This window comes from Mesoplodon bidens, assembly GCF_964165515.1.
Source record: "Mesoplodon bidens genome assembly, chromosome: 19".
NCBI lineage: Eukaryota > Metazoa > Chordata > Mammalia > Artiodactyla > Ziphiidae > Mesoplodon > Mesoplodon bidens.
In genome coordinates this window covers 44,178,900-44,193,838 of record NC_138179.1, presented here as the reverse complement: position 1 = coordinate 44,193,838, position 14,939 = coordinate 44,178,900, and the positions used below count along the sequence as shown (strand labels likewise).

The following is a 14,939-nucleotide window of genomic DNA, read 5'->3' as shown; positions in this document are numbered from 1 at the left end:
CTCTTTGTTGAGGTGCGTGGGTTTCTCTCTAGTTGTGGCACACGGGCTCCAGAGCACGTGGGCTCAGTAGTTGCAGCACCTGGGCTTAGTTGCCCCGCAACATGTGGGATCTTAGTTCCCCAACCAGGGATGGAACCAGCGTCCCCTGCATCGCGTGACGTATTCTCAACCGCTGGACCACCAGGGAAGTCCCCTCCCCATACCCGTTATTGAATAACTCACATTTCCCCACTTGTTTGAAATCCCACTTTCACTATCATGTTAGATGTTCTGTGTGTACTTGAGTCTGGGTCTGGAGCTCTTGTTCGGTCCCTTGGTTCGGCAGTCCCCAGCCTTTCCACAGACGGGGTGCGCGGGGGTTCAGATGGCTCAGGCGGTAATGTGAGCGATGGGGAGCGGCAGATGAAGCTGTGCTGGCTCGCCCGCCGCTCACCTCCTGCTGCGTGGCCTGGTTCCCAACGGGCCGCGGATCGGTACCAGTCCGTGGCCCGGGAGTTGGGGACCTCTGCCTTGGTTTATTGGTCTTGGTCTGTCCCCGTGCAGTGCTGTTTGAATTGTTACTGCTTCCTGGTCCCTTGTAATGTCTACTGACTTAGGATCTCCAATTATGCTTCTTTCTCAGAGTTTTCCTGGTAATTCTCACTTGTTTATTTATTTGTTTCCCATATAGTCTTTAGGCCCAGCCCCAAAACTCTGTTGTGGCTTTTCTCAGGATTTGTTAAACCTGGGTTCTGCCCCCGGAAGGAGCCGCCTCCTCCCAGTGGCCCGCATTCTGTCCCCTCTGGCGGCAGCATCGCCCCTGTGATGCCTCCGGGTAGTCTCCTCAGATGCAGACTGGTCTGTTCTCCTCACACCTCCTGCTTGAGCTCATTAATCTGAGCAGCTACTGCTTCAGTACATTTTAAATTCAGGAACGTTTTGCTGTATTTTTCATCAGCTCTATCGGAAGTTTTTGGTGAATGTTCATTGTCGTTTTGCTGGTTTCCGTCCTTCTTTTTTCTCGTAGCACTTTTGTTCCTTTGTTCCCTCTCATCTTTAAAAGAGGTGATTTTCCCTTGACCAGGTATTTGTAGGAAACTTATAAGGGAAATGAGGCCAGGGCCATTGTCCAGTCTAGCAGTTTTGTTGGTGGTTTTTAACTAAGTCCGGCCTTGACTTATCTCTGCCCATTTTCACAAAGCCCAGCTTCTCTCCCCTCCCACCCAGGCATGCTGCATCCAGGGGGTTGTGCTCCCACCTCCTGGCTCCTCCTGAAGCCTCCCACGGTGCCTGTCCTTCCACACACCCCTGCTCATTTCCACCGCCTTTGGCAGAACCACCATTTTTCCCATCTGGAATTTTATCTCTAGTTTTCATGAAAATTTTCTCTTTTGGGGGATGATTTACAGGAAGAGTAGGGGAGAAATGCTGACTCGGTGATGCCTTCTTCAGGCCACACGTCCATCTTATTTCCTGATAAATGCACTTTCCTCCAGCTCTGCTTTGCTTTAGCAAAAAAACTGAGCAACTGTGCCCCACCCGTCCCTCACTAAAAAAAAATTCCAGAGTAGGTGTCAGCAAACTTTTCTGTGAAGGGCCGAATAGTATTTTCAGCTTTGTGGCCCAATGGTCTCTCTTGCAACTACTCATCTCTGCCTGCAGCTCAAAAGCAGCCGCAGACAATGTGTAAGTGATCGGTGTGGCTGTGCACCAGTAAACCTTTATTGACAAATACAGGCAGTAGTGATGCTGTTTCTCAAGCTGAGTATACAGGTTTCTGTTTTATTCTTTGTTTTATTTTTTAACAATTCTTTAAACGATACATGTATGTTATATGTGCTTGATGTAGTTTGGTATCTTTTATAATGAAAAGATTTTAGAGGGAGGGAGTGGTCAACTGGGTGGAATGCTGCAGAGAGGTCAGGGAAGTTCAGGGCAGAAAAGTGCTCTGTGTCACTATGGCCTTCTGGCGGTCTCAGTGGAGTGGTGGACTTGTCATCCAGCCTTCCCAGTTAAAGGGGCTGGAGAAGAACGGGTGGACAGCTTAGTCAAGATGTCTTGGGGCTTCCCTGGTGGCGCAGTGGTTGAGAGTCCGCCTGCCGATGCAGGGGACACGGGTTCGTGCCCCGGTCCGGGAAGATCCCACATGACGCGGAGCGGCTGGGCCCGTGAGCCATGGCCACTGAGCCTGCGCGTCCAGAGCCTGTGCTCCGCAACAGGAGAGGCCACAACAGTGAGAGGCCCGCGTACCGCAAAAAAAAAAAAAAGATGTCTTGCTCTGAAAAGCAGCAGTTAAAAGAGTGACTGGGGACTTCCCTAGTGATGCAGTGGTTAAGAATCCACCTCCCAATGCAGGGGACACAGGTTCGAGCCCTGGTCTGGGAAGATCCCACATGCTGTGGAGCAACTAAGCCCATGCACCACAGCTACTGAGCCTGCGCTCTAGAGCCTGAGAGCCACAACTACTGAGCCTGTGTGCCACAACTACTGAAGCCCATGCACCTAGAGCCCATGCTCTGCAAAAAGAGAAGCCACCGCAATGAGAAGCCCGCACACTGCAACGAAGAGTAGCCCCTGCTCACCACAACTAGAGAAAGCCCATGTGCAGCAACGAAGACACAATGCAGCCAAAAATAAATAAACAAACAAACAAATAAATAAATAAATTTACATTGAAAAAACTTTAAAAACAATGAGCGATATTGGAGGAAGTTGTGGAAGTGCAGCCTGTCTATATGCAGGTTGGGAAGATGGGCGAGATGTGATGCTTGTGGCTGGGGAGGAGGACAAACCCAGGAGAGAAGGGGGTGGGGGGCTCAAGGGGCTGGGGTTGGATAGCACAGGCCAGAGGCAGGGAGGTGATGGGCAGCCAGAACGGGGAGCTTACTGACCACACCTGACAAGCAAGCTGCCACAGCCTCACAGGCATCGGCAGAAGACACGGAGGACTCGTCACTCGCAGCACAGCAGGCAGCCAAGGGTCTCCTCGACCCCTGTCCCACGGGCCAGGGCAAGAGTCTCAGCTGAGTGACCCCAAATGGGCAGAACCCAAATCTTTCATAGTGGGCTGCAAGCATATCTGCCTTTGCCCCCGAGGGAGTCGTGCTGTCTTCTTCTGAGGCTGTTGGCCATGGAAACACCCAGGCAGGAGAGTCAGAAGCAGAAGCCTTCAGTGGCCTGAGGAGAGCTGTCCCAACAGCAGGTCTGGTGGTGGGAAAACAGGTGCCGGTCGGTTCCCTTTATTTCCTCCTTTCAAGGATGAGGCAAAGCCGTGGACTCTGAGAGGAGGAGGTGGAGGAAGAGGTAGAAAGAGAAGTGTGAAATGGTCCTCTGGTATATGAGGAAGCAGGGACAAGTAGTGGTGGGTGGTGCCATCAGCCATGCAGGTCCCCATGGATAGCAGGGCCTGGATCAGGGCGAGAACAGCCCACTGGTGGCTGGAGGTGGAAGTGGGGACCGTGCTGGCGGGGAGGGAAGGGTCACTGCGAACACCGCCCCCAGCAGTGGAATTGGGTTGGGGGGGAGGTTTGTATTCGTTTAAATGCTTTTGGCTACAAGTCACAGCACAGCCTGATGAAAGTAACATACGGGAGCTTCCCAACCTTTATCTCATCATGGCACCCATAGAAAATCACACATGGTCACTGAATGAGGAGGAGAGAGCCAAGGTGGCCAGCATCATGGTAGCCTTCCCGACACACAGTGTGCATGCACAGCAGCAGGACACGCTGACCAAGAACTTGCATGTCAAGCCCGAGGTAAATGAGCTTACGGCTAGCTCCTCTGGGACTCTTTCCTCCTAAAGGTTCCAAGATGGCTGCAGCAGCTCCAAGCATCACGTCAGAAGGCCAGAGATGGAAGGCGTACTTCTCTCCTCCTGCTTTGGTTTCTTTTCATTGGAAAGGGAAATGTTTCCCCAGAGCTCCCAGACTCCCTTTTCCATCTCACTGGCTGCTGGGGTCACATGGTGTCCCTTGACCAGTCACTGGGAGATTGTCTTAGACCCTGTGAATCTGCTGCCTGGAACTAAATGGTGTTGGGGTTCCTTGGCAAGAGAGCTGGGGAAGGGCTGTGCTGTGGCTGGGCCTGCAGCAGAGTCTATGCAGGGGAAGGTGCTGAGACACCCATACAGAGGGGTTGAAGCTGCTACTTCTCAGCAGCACTTTGCAGTAAAAAAGTAGGAATGATACATTGCTGCCTAGGCTTTTGGTTCACCCCGTGAAAGATTTGGTTGGGAAGAAAGGTTGAAATTAATGCAGTTTAGTTTTAAGTTCCCACAAAGCTTCTTTATGCTCTCCTTGTATCTTGAATATTTGAGCATGCATAACTGAACTACCTGTCTGGTATTTCTACTTTGTGTAAGAGTACTTTTTAAAACTTTATTGGTGACTTAAATGATAACCACAACTCTGGTTAAGACGTAAGCATGTTAGTATTTATGATAAAGGATTGCGTGGGCTTCAGTCCGCAGTCAAGCAGTCTGGAAGCTCCATTCTGGAAGGTGGGATGTCTTGTCCTCTGCATTTTTTTTACATTTTCGGCGCATTTTGAGTAGCCAACTGTGAGACCTAGCAGTCATGAACTGAGTTAAAAGTGATAACGAGAGAGTTTAACAATTTGTGGCATCTGCCTTAATAACATGAATAACTACGTGGTATTTCTCAGGGTGGAGGGAGGTTTTCCTGCTGAAAGGCCACACTCCTCATGGTTCAGAGGTGGGGCCAGGGCCGCCCCTCCCACCTCTGCCCTGACCCCCCCCACCACGCCTGTCCCTGCCCCTCCTACTCATGCCCCGCCCCTCCTACCTTTGCCCCGCCCCTCCCTGACGTCCTCCCCCTTCCTCCCACATGCACACAGAGCTGCCGCTTTGCCGGCCTTACCGAGTCCTGCTGCAACCTGGTCTCAAGGCAGGGCCGCAGCCTGACACCCTCGGCCCCACTGCACCCCAGATCCCAGGGCCACTAAAGCCCCCTCCGCCATCCGCCTGGATCTGTGGTTCGCGGGGTGTGGCCTCTTCATGCCCAGCCTCCTCTCACCCTAATTCTTGCTGCATCCGGACAGTACCCGGTCCCTCTTCTCCCTCCCCTCCCCCCCTCCCCCCGTTTCCTGGCCGCAGTGGCTCGAGGACTCCGACCCCATCTCCCCTCCTCCCCAGACACATGCAGCCCAGCTCCCTCCTGCACCTGTGGACTGTGGACACACCCCCACCCCCACCCCATACCTGCGGACCCCTGTGCACGTGTGGGCACCCTCTACCTTCCTCTCCCCAGCACCTGCCTGTTCCTTGAATCCCTCCCTTGCCAAAGTTCACTCCCTACCTGGCTTTCTTCCCCCTTAGCACTAGCCTCCAGACCACGTGCTATTTTTCTCATTTATCTTGATTCTGTTCTGTCTGCTGGAAGAATGTAGGGGTGGGGGCATCGTCCTTGATCCTTGACCCCTGGCCAGCACAGACAGGTACACAGTGGGTGCTCAGTCAGGATGTGCAGGAAGATAACTGGGAAGAATGAGAGCCCAGCAAGGCCTTGGGTCCGCAGCTCAAGGATCTAGAGGCCCAGGAAGTGCATGTGATTAGAGAAACTACCAAGCATTGTCTAAAAAGTGTAAGATTTGAAAGACAGACTCTTCCTGGAAAGATTTGGTTGGGAAGAAAGGTTGAAATTAATGCAGTTTAAAGTTCCCACAAAGGAGTATTAAATATTATAAAGACACATGTTTTCTCCAAGTTGAAGTAACCAGTTAGTGTAATTCTAACAAAATATGGACAGAGTTTCTCTTGAAGCTAAAATAAGTGGATTTTCAAGTTCTAGAGCAATAAAATGCATGGGGAAGGGGGAGTAGCAAGACCCAGCCTCATGGCTGGGTGGCAGGCACAGAGCAGAAACCCTTCCCCAGCAGAGCCTGCAAATCAGAGCCCAGACACGGCAAGGTGGGGACACGGCATGCTTCCATCCTCACTGCCTGCATCCAGACCACACACTAAAACGATGCCTTAAAATCAAACCTAAAAATATGCAGAATTGGAACTATTTACAAATGACTAGAAGGTTATAACCTTAGATGTGACTTAAAAATCACAGATTTCTAAGGTATTCTTTCTTAACCTCAAAAATAACCCAACTAGAAAGATATTTTGAAGCAACATGACAAAGATCAGTCATATATAAATAACTCATCCAGGTTGACCAGAGGGGATGGAAACACTCAGCCAGGGCAGTACCAGAAAATATGGGTGTTTGACCTGCCAGCAAAGAAGCCCTCGGAGAGCTGATCCTGGGCCTAGAGGGGGCGGCCCAGCCGCTTGGCCTTCTTGGAGGGCATTTATTGGTGAATCTGCCCCAGGGGTGGTTGGAGTCATCAGCCTCCCTGGTGTCCGTGCTGCGTGTGCAGGCGACCCAGGTTGGCACGACACGGCGCGTCCACTGGAGCAGAAGGGCTCCAGACCTCGTCCGGCACGAGTGACACCTCCTTGTGGCTAAGAAATCAACTAAGACAGCGCAGAGGGTTTTCAGTGGAAGTCAGTCTTCTCCTCCGTCTCCACCCCCCTGCCCACCTGGCCACCTGTCCCCTGCTCTTCTCCGGACATGCTCTGCACTCCACGGCTACGGAGGCATGTATTTAAATGTGTGTGCATATCCTCTTCCTGCTGTGTAAAGTGCTGTCTGTGGTGTTTCTCCATTTTGGTTGACACAGAGCTCACAGATCTTTTCAGTCGTTCAGTGGTCCTCTGCGTAAGTGCTTCCTTTTGCCTGTCCCACATTCACGGACACTCGAGTCGCTTGTAGTTTGCAGTACTTCAGCGAGTCTACTGGTGTGGGTGGTTGCTTTTGGGAGTGTGTGGTCAGGTGAGTGTCTAGGAGTGAAATCGCTGGGTCAAAGGTGTGAGTGGTCTGAGCTCTGGGAGGTGTTACCAAATCACCCTCAAAGAGTTGGTGCAATTCATGTTCATGGACACAGGGTGTAAAGCATCTTTCCTCACTCCAATACTGGTGGATTTTTATCAAGCATTTTCTTTTTTTTGCCAGTCTGATAGGTGAAAATATGGGTTTTAATTTGCAGTTTTTAAATGATGGGTAAGATTGGCCATTTTATGTGTGGTTTGTGTGTCGTTCAGGTTTGTACCCTTTTTTAAGGTGACTGTGAAAGGTGGCAACAGAAGAAAATGCATATTCACTGTGGTCTTGAAGTCAGGACATAGAGGGTAGAAAAGTGCTCTAGAAGGGGCTGTGGCCCCTGCTCTGGGAAGAGGGCTGGGCGTGGGAGGCGGGGAGGGGCTGGACATGACTTTTACAAATAAATGCAGCCTGAATGGGTTTTTTAAAAGAGAGGAGTCCAGCTAGAAGCTAGTGTTTGTTGACTGTCCACCTGTGCTAAGGCAGCCACTCCCACAGTAAACCAATGCCATCCAGCTACTGGGTCCCGTTTTCAAAAGAGGACGCCTCACCGCCCAAGGCCGGAGTTCCCAAGTCCCAACCCACATTCCACCCCCTGGAGTCCCAGAGGGAAGAGGCCTGACCTCATCCTCAGGGCAGAAGGTCAGGAGGGGCCAAGGTTGTCCCTGGGGTCACACAGATAATGGGCAGAAGCTCCTGAGGAATGCGAGCACTCCTTCAGAAAGAGAGACAACGGCCTGGCCCTGCCCTGGGGGCCGGACACACCTTCCCCCATTTCAGTGTCCTGAGCACGGCCCAGCACCCCTGTGGCCTGGCTGGTGCTGGAGCTGGCATGGAGCGAGGTCCCGACGTTTCTGCTGTGGGGCCTGAGAAGGTCCTGAGCAGTCCGGCTGTGCACCCTGCTTTCTCCTGGGTGGAGACTCTTCCCCTGGGTGCTCCCCACCCACTGAGGATGAGGGAGTGAAAGGGGATAAAGTTTTTAAAGGGTACAATGTTAGTGTTGAGGTTTTTTTCTTTAAATTTTTATTCTTCTGAAAATCATATTAGTTTCTGCTGAAATTAAAAATTTTTCCTTTAACGAGGGTTGCGTAAGATTTTAAGATGGAGCATGCATGAGCCTGTTAACTGGTTGCTAATCCAAAGTTATTTTTAAGCCCTGTATAGTGAGAACATTTCTATGCAGATCTCGCTGTAGAGATGACGCCTAAGTCATAGTTGCCAGGCTGTTCTGAGGATCCAGGAAGACAACAAACAACCACCGCCTGCTCTCAGCCCAGTGTTTGCTCACATAGCGCCGGTATCGCCGTTAGCCCGGATCTCACTCTGCCCGCCGCAATGGATTCCTCTCCCAGCAGCTCCTGGAGGCCAGGGCTCGACATTCAGATGAAGAGACCCAGGCCCAGAGATGCTAGGCTGCTTGCCCAAGGTCACACAGCCCCCAGTTCATGGATCAGGATCAGAGTCCAAGCTGTCCGACTCTAGCCCATGAGCCTACCTGGCTGAGAAGGGTCCCAGACACCAGAGCCCCGGGCACCAGGCAGTGAAGGCGGCAGAGCCGTGCGGACTGCAGGGCAGTGCTCGGTGGAGGGGGTTGGTGGCCCGGCCATCTGGCCTGTCCGCAGAGGCCGTTGATGACTCCACTCCATGGCTACCCTTCCATGGCAGTGTGGGTCCAACAAGCCAGATCTTCCAGTTTTTTAAGATGATAGAAATCTTGTTTTTTATATAGAATGTTTCAGTTTTTGAATATTGGCAGCTAATTTAAAAATCAAAGTAGGACCAAATTGCAGCTCAGTCTGTGAGCTACAGACCCCTGGGAGCCAGATCCAGCCATGCCTAGTGGTACGTGGTCTGTGTGGCCTCCAGCTCCAGGGGACTTCCTCCAGCAAAGCACCTTCCCAGACCGGGAATAAAATGACTGCCAGGTAAACTGAGATTCTCCTATTCTGAGAGTCACACGTGATTGACTGCAGAACAAACGCGCCAAGTCCCCCAGTCTCGTCTTCGTGGTTAGTGGGCCATTCTGCAGGGTGTCACCAGCTTATGAGCCCCCAGGACACCAGCTCACCCTGGTCTTGTGTGTTTTTGAGTGGAGACTGTTCTGGACCTTCCCTGAAGGATGATTGGACTCAGAAACAGCATTTGGGGCCAATCTCTGAAGGCAGATTGTGATTCAGCCATGGCTCTGCCGGCCCAGCTGTGCTCTGAGGACATAGAAACATACTCTGAACACAGGACCTTAGAGTCACCTAGTCTGCACGCCCTCAAGACCAGGAGTATCACCATCTGGCCTCCCCACACATGCTTTGTGTTTCTCAGTAAACCTAGGGGCTAAGCACAGGAGAACAGATTCAGATGCCCCAGCTCTGCATTGAGTGAAAGATGGAAGGAGCAGCCGCTTGTGGTTGGACTTGTGATAAGAAAAGGTGAAATCTCACCTCAGAGGACAGTCTGTGATTCCAGGGTAAACACACCTGGAATACTACATTCTCTTCTCCCCATCTGTGGTCCTCATACCTGTGTGCAAACCAAAAAAATTCTCCTTGGGTCTGAGACTCTGTCCTAGAAGGTGGGCGCCAGGCTCCTGGTGCGTCACAGTGAGATGGCAGACCCAGCTCGGAGACTGGCAAGGCTGACCCATGGGGAGGGAGGCCAGCATGAGCCTGGGGAGGGGCCGTCCTCCACCCCAGACACGTGTGAGGGTGGAACACGAGCCATCAGAAAGGCTCAGCCCACACTCTCAGCAGCCACTGTCACAGCCGTCTCTTGGGGTGGATGGTAATGGGAACTTCCCAAGGGAGCACAGCCAGAGGCTCACTGACTGAGCAACGTGACCAGAACTGTTCCAGGATCCGGGGGGACGAAGGGGTCCTGCCCTGTTTTGCCAGCATCACGTTTGTCCTTTTGGCTCTGCCCATTACTACTCTCAAGATGGGACTGAATGAGAGCCAGGTTCACCAGCGTGCACCCCCTGTCAGCATCCTCTGTAACTGCAGCCAAAGAAATCTAAGAACCAGTGTTCTGGTCAAAGGAGGGAGCAGTGCAGTATCTTGAATTAGGTGAGCAACTCCAGCTTCCTGCCTTTGCTGATTATTATAACCTGAGACATTTTGGGAAGTACAGAGTATCCTCTAAACTTTTTGAGAAACAGATAGTCAAATAGATCTTTGTTGGCTCTTTTCTTGAAGTTGTTATGATGAAACAACTTCTCCTGCCACTTAGGAAAAAACTTGTGTTGAAATAACTTTTAAAACACAGTAAATACTTTAAGACATAGCCAAATCAGCTTATACTTTAGTGATGTTTATTCTGGGGCCACAGCATGACCAGCAGTCACTCCTGCTTCTGGCCAGGCTAAGGACTAGACACTAACATCCCTCCATAAACAAAGTATGTGAAACAACTGTTTTCAGATACTGGAAGATAAGTAGCACAGGAGTGTGCTTCTTGAAAGAAGGAAAACAAATGAGGCACCTTTCTGGTCCCCCTGGCTTTCTGGTGCAGGCACAGGGAGGGGAACACCAGGCAGGGTTCAGTGCCTTCCTGGATGGAGAAAACAGGAATTGGAGTTTGGGGAGGCAGAGGGGCTGGAAGTTGCAGGGAAGAGTCCAGAGAAGCAGGGGGAGGGATATGCAGAAGAGAGCTCCAGAAGTCTGAATAGGGATTGTCTTGAGTCCTTACTGTGTACGAGTCCATAGATGTACAGAATAAAACTCCACAGATCCAGGCAAAGGAAAGACTTAGGGTAAGGTGTTAGGGTTAGGGTAAGGGGTAGGGTTGGTGTTAGGTTTAGGTTCAGGGCTAGGGTTAGGGTTAACGAACGGTAAGGTATAGGGTACAGGTGAGGGTACGGAAAAGTTTGAGGGTCAGGGTACGTGTTAAAGCACTGTAAGCGCAACCATTTCCAGAGCTCTCATGGGGTGGGTAGATATTCAAGCTCCAGCCTTCATTCAGTGGAGACCCAGAGAAGTCACACCTTGGTCGTAGAGCTCACTGTCTCTTGAAGTGCAGGCCCATCTAGACTTACCCTAGAAAAGATTAAAAACAACCTTTGAAATGACCAAATGAGGAACCTAACTGCCTACAAAACAAAGCCCAACACTCTAAAAAAAAAAGTCAAAATTTCAACACAATACTTAAAATGTCCAACAACCAGTTAAAAATTATAAGACTTTTGAAGAAACAGGAAAATGTGATCCAAAGCCAAGAGGAAAGCCATTCAATAGAAAGAGGTCCAGAAATGACAGAAATGAGGAAACAAGCAAAGACGTTAAAAGGACTGTTACGACTATTTTCAGGTATTTAAAGGAAAATACGTACATAATAAGAAGAACTGAAAATATAAAAAAGAACCAAACAAAACTCTGAGATGAAAAATACAATGTTTGATAAAGAATATACATTGGATGGGATTAACAGTAGAATAGAGATGGCAGAAGAAAGCACAGGGAATTTGAAGACATAGCAATAGAATCGACCCAAAATGACACACAGAAAGAAAACATGGGGGATAGAAAACAGCCCCAGCAACCTGGAAGATAGCATCCATTAGTCTTAACAGAGAGGAGAGAAAGATGGGCAGAAAAAGTGTTTGAAGAAATAATGGCTATTTTTTCCTAAATTTGACGAAAACTCTTAACTCACAGATCCGAGAAATTTGTCTACCCCAAGCATCAGGATAGACACATGGGCACAAATGCAACCCAGGGAATATCATAATCAAGTTTCTGAAAATCAGTGATAAAGTAAAATCTTAAAAGCAGTCAAAGAAAAATAAAAGACACATTATATGGAGATGTATGAAGATAAAAATTATGACAGGCTTCTCTTCAGAAACTGTACATGCCAGAAGACAAGGGATCATCGTCTCTAAGCCAAAAGAAGAAGGAGCTGCCGAAATAGAATTCTATATCTAGCAGACGTATCCTTCAAAAATGGAGGCAGGGCTTCCCTGGTGGCGCAGTGGTTGAGAGTCCGCCTGCCGATGCAGGGGACAAGGGTTCGTGCCCCGGTCCGGGAGGATTCCATATGCCGCGGAGCGGCTGGGCCCGTGAGCCATGGCCGCTGAGCCTGCGCGTCCGGAGCCTGTGCTCCGCAACGGGAGAGGCCATAACAGTGAGAGGCCCGCGTACCGCAAAAAAAAAAAAAAAAAATGGAGGCAAAATAAAAACGTTCACAGACAAACAAATCAGATAGAATCAATCACCAACTGACCTATGCTACAAGAACTAGTAAAGGATGTTCTTCAGGCAAAGGAAATGACAGCAGATGAAAACTGGGGCCATCAGAAACGTAGAGGCAGCAGGTGGGTCTGTGGGTAAACGACGGAGATAGGCTTATGTTTTTCTTCGAAAGACCACTGGCTGTTTGAAGCACACATGATAACAGTGTATGATGGGGTTTGTGATACATGGACAAGTAAAATGTATGACAAAATGGCGTAAATGGTGGGAAAGGGAAAAGGAAGTACACTCCTGTAGGGCTCTCATACGTGAAGTTGTATAATATTACTTCAGCGTAGAATGTGATAAGTTAAAAATGCATAAACCATAGTGCAACCATTCAAAAACAAACAAACAAACAAAACCCACAAAGAAGTATAGCTAGTAGAGCAGTAGTGGAGACGTTGATAAAATGGAATAAAAAACATAAATTCAAAAGTAGGCAGGAAGGGACTTCCCTGGTGGTGCAGTGGTTAAGAATCCGCCTGCCAATGCAGGGGATGTGGGTTCAAGCCCCGTTCTGGGAATATCCCACATGCCTCAGAGCAACCAAGCCCATGCACCACAACTACTGAGCCTATGGTCTAGAGCCCGCGAGCCACAACTACTGAGCCCGAGTGCCACAACTACTGAAGCCCGCGCGCCTAGGACCTGTTCTCTGCAACAAGAGAAGCCACCGCAATGAGAAGCCTGCGCGCTGCAACAGAGTAGCCCCTGCTCGCCACAACTAGAGAAAGCCCACGCGCAGCAATGAAGACCCAGTGCAGCCAAAAACTTAAAAAATAAATGAATTAAAAGAAAAAAAGTAGGCAGGAAAAGAGGAACAAAGGACAGATCAGATAAATAGAAAACAGTTTAGCAAGAAGATACATTTAAAACCAGCCATGTTAATAATAGCATTAAATGTAATGTTCTAAACATTCCATTAAAACGCCAACTGGGGGGAAAAGGCAAGCCTCGTCTATGTACTGTGTACAGGAAACCCACTTTATTTTTTTATTTTTTTTAATTTTTAAATTTATTTATTTATTTATTTACTTTTGGCTGCGCTGGGTCTTTGTTGCTGTGCTCAGGCTTTCTCTAGTTGCGGCGAGCAGGGGCTGCTCTTCGTTGCGGTGCACGGGCTTCTCATTGCAGTGGCTTCTCTTGTTGCGGAGCATGGGCTCTAGGTGTGCAGGCTTCAGTAGTTGTGGTGCGAGGGCTCTAGAACGCAGGCTCAGTAGCTGTGGTACACAGGCTTAGTTGCTCCGCAGCATGTGGGATCTTCCCAGACCACGGCTCGAACCCATGTCCCCTGCACTGGCAGGCGATTCTTAACCACTGCGCCACTAGGGAAGTCCTGAAACCCACTTTCGATATAAAGACACAGGTTAAGAAAATCAGGCAAAGCAGAGTTCCCAACAGGGTATGTTACCAGAGATAAAAAGGGACATTTCATGATGATATAGAAGTCAATTAAGCACTTCTCTGGTGGTGCAGTGGTTAAGAATCTGCCTTCCAATGCAGGGGACGCAGGTTCTATCCCCAGTGAGGGAACTAGATCCCACATGAATACCGCAACCAAGAGTTCACATGCCACAAGTAAGGAGCCCATGAGCTGCAACTAAGGAGCCACAAGCTGCAACTAAGGAGCCCGCGAGTCACAGCTAAGGAGCCCACCTGCTGCAACTAAGACCCAGAGCAACCAAAATAAATAAGTTAAAAAAAAAAAACCTTGGGACTTCCCCGGTGGCACAGTGGTTGAGAATCCGCCTGCCAATGCAGGGGACACAGGTTCGATCCCTGGTCCCGGAAGATCCCACATGCTGCGGAGCAACTAAGCTCGTGTGCCACAACTACTGAGCCTGTGCTCTAGAGCCCGTGAGCCACAACTACTGAGCCCACGTGCCGCGACTATTGAAGCCTGTGTGCCTAGAGCCCGTGCTCCACAATGAGAGAAGCCACTGCAATGAGAAACCCGCTCGCCGCAACTAGAGAAAGCCCGCGTGCAGCAATGAAGACCCAACACGGCCAAAAATAAATAAATAAATAAATAAATAAAAATTTAAAAAAAATCTTCACAGAAACATCCAGATTAATGTTTGACCACAGATCTGGACAGTGTGGCCCAGCTAAGTTGATACATAACATTAAACATTAAAAAAAGTCAATTAATCAGGAAGATATAACAATCCTAAGTGTGTACGCTCCTCATAAGAGAGCTTTAAAACACATGAAGTGAAAACTCACAGGAATGAAAAGAGATATAGACACATCCATAATTACAAGTGGAGAGTTCAGTGCTTCTCTATCAGTAATTGATAGAGCAAGTAGACAGAAAATCATTGGGGATAGAAAAGACTTGTAGAGCTTCCCTGGTGGCGCAGTGGTTGGGAGTCCGCCTGCCGATGCAGGGGACACGGGTTCGTGCCCCGGTCCGGGAGGATCCCACATGCCACGGAGCGGCTGGGCCCGTGAGCCATGGCTGCTGAGCCTGCGCGTCTGGAGTCTGTGCTCCGCAATGGGAGAGGCCACAGCAGTGAGAGGCCCACGTACCACAAAAAAAAAAAAAAGAAAAGACTTGTACCTCACTATTAACCACCATGACCTAATCGACATGTTTAGACCTCTCCGGACAATAACAGCAGAATATACAATCTTTTCAGGTACACATGGAACAGTCAACAAACTAGACCATATATTGGGCCATAAAAACCGGTCTCAGTAAATTTAAGAGGATTGGAATCATACAGAATATGTTTCCTGACCACAGAGGAATTCCACTGGAAATCAATAACAGAAAGATATCTAGAAAAATATCCAAGAATTTTGAACATAAACAGAACACTTCTAAATAGTCCATGGA

The 14,939-nt window shown here is 49.4% G+C and overlaps 1 protein-coding gene and 1 long non-coding RNA gene across 2 annotated transcripts in view; both read left to right on the top strand.

Moving 5' to 3' along the window:
* Window positions 1–14,939, top strand: part of CCDC57 (coiled-coil domain containing 57) — a 107,916-nt gene that overhangs the window by 78,144 nt on the left and 14,833 nt on the right. The gene's annotated exons all lie outside the window — the stretch shown is intronic.
* LOC308607748 lies at window positions 8,116–12,988 on the top strand. The gene is made up of 2 exons (XR_014014043.1): window positions 8,116–11,812; window positions 12,031–12,988. It is a non-coding gene; the product is annotated as an uncharacterized lncRNA (long non-coding RNA).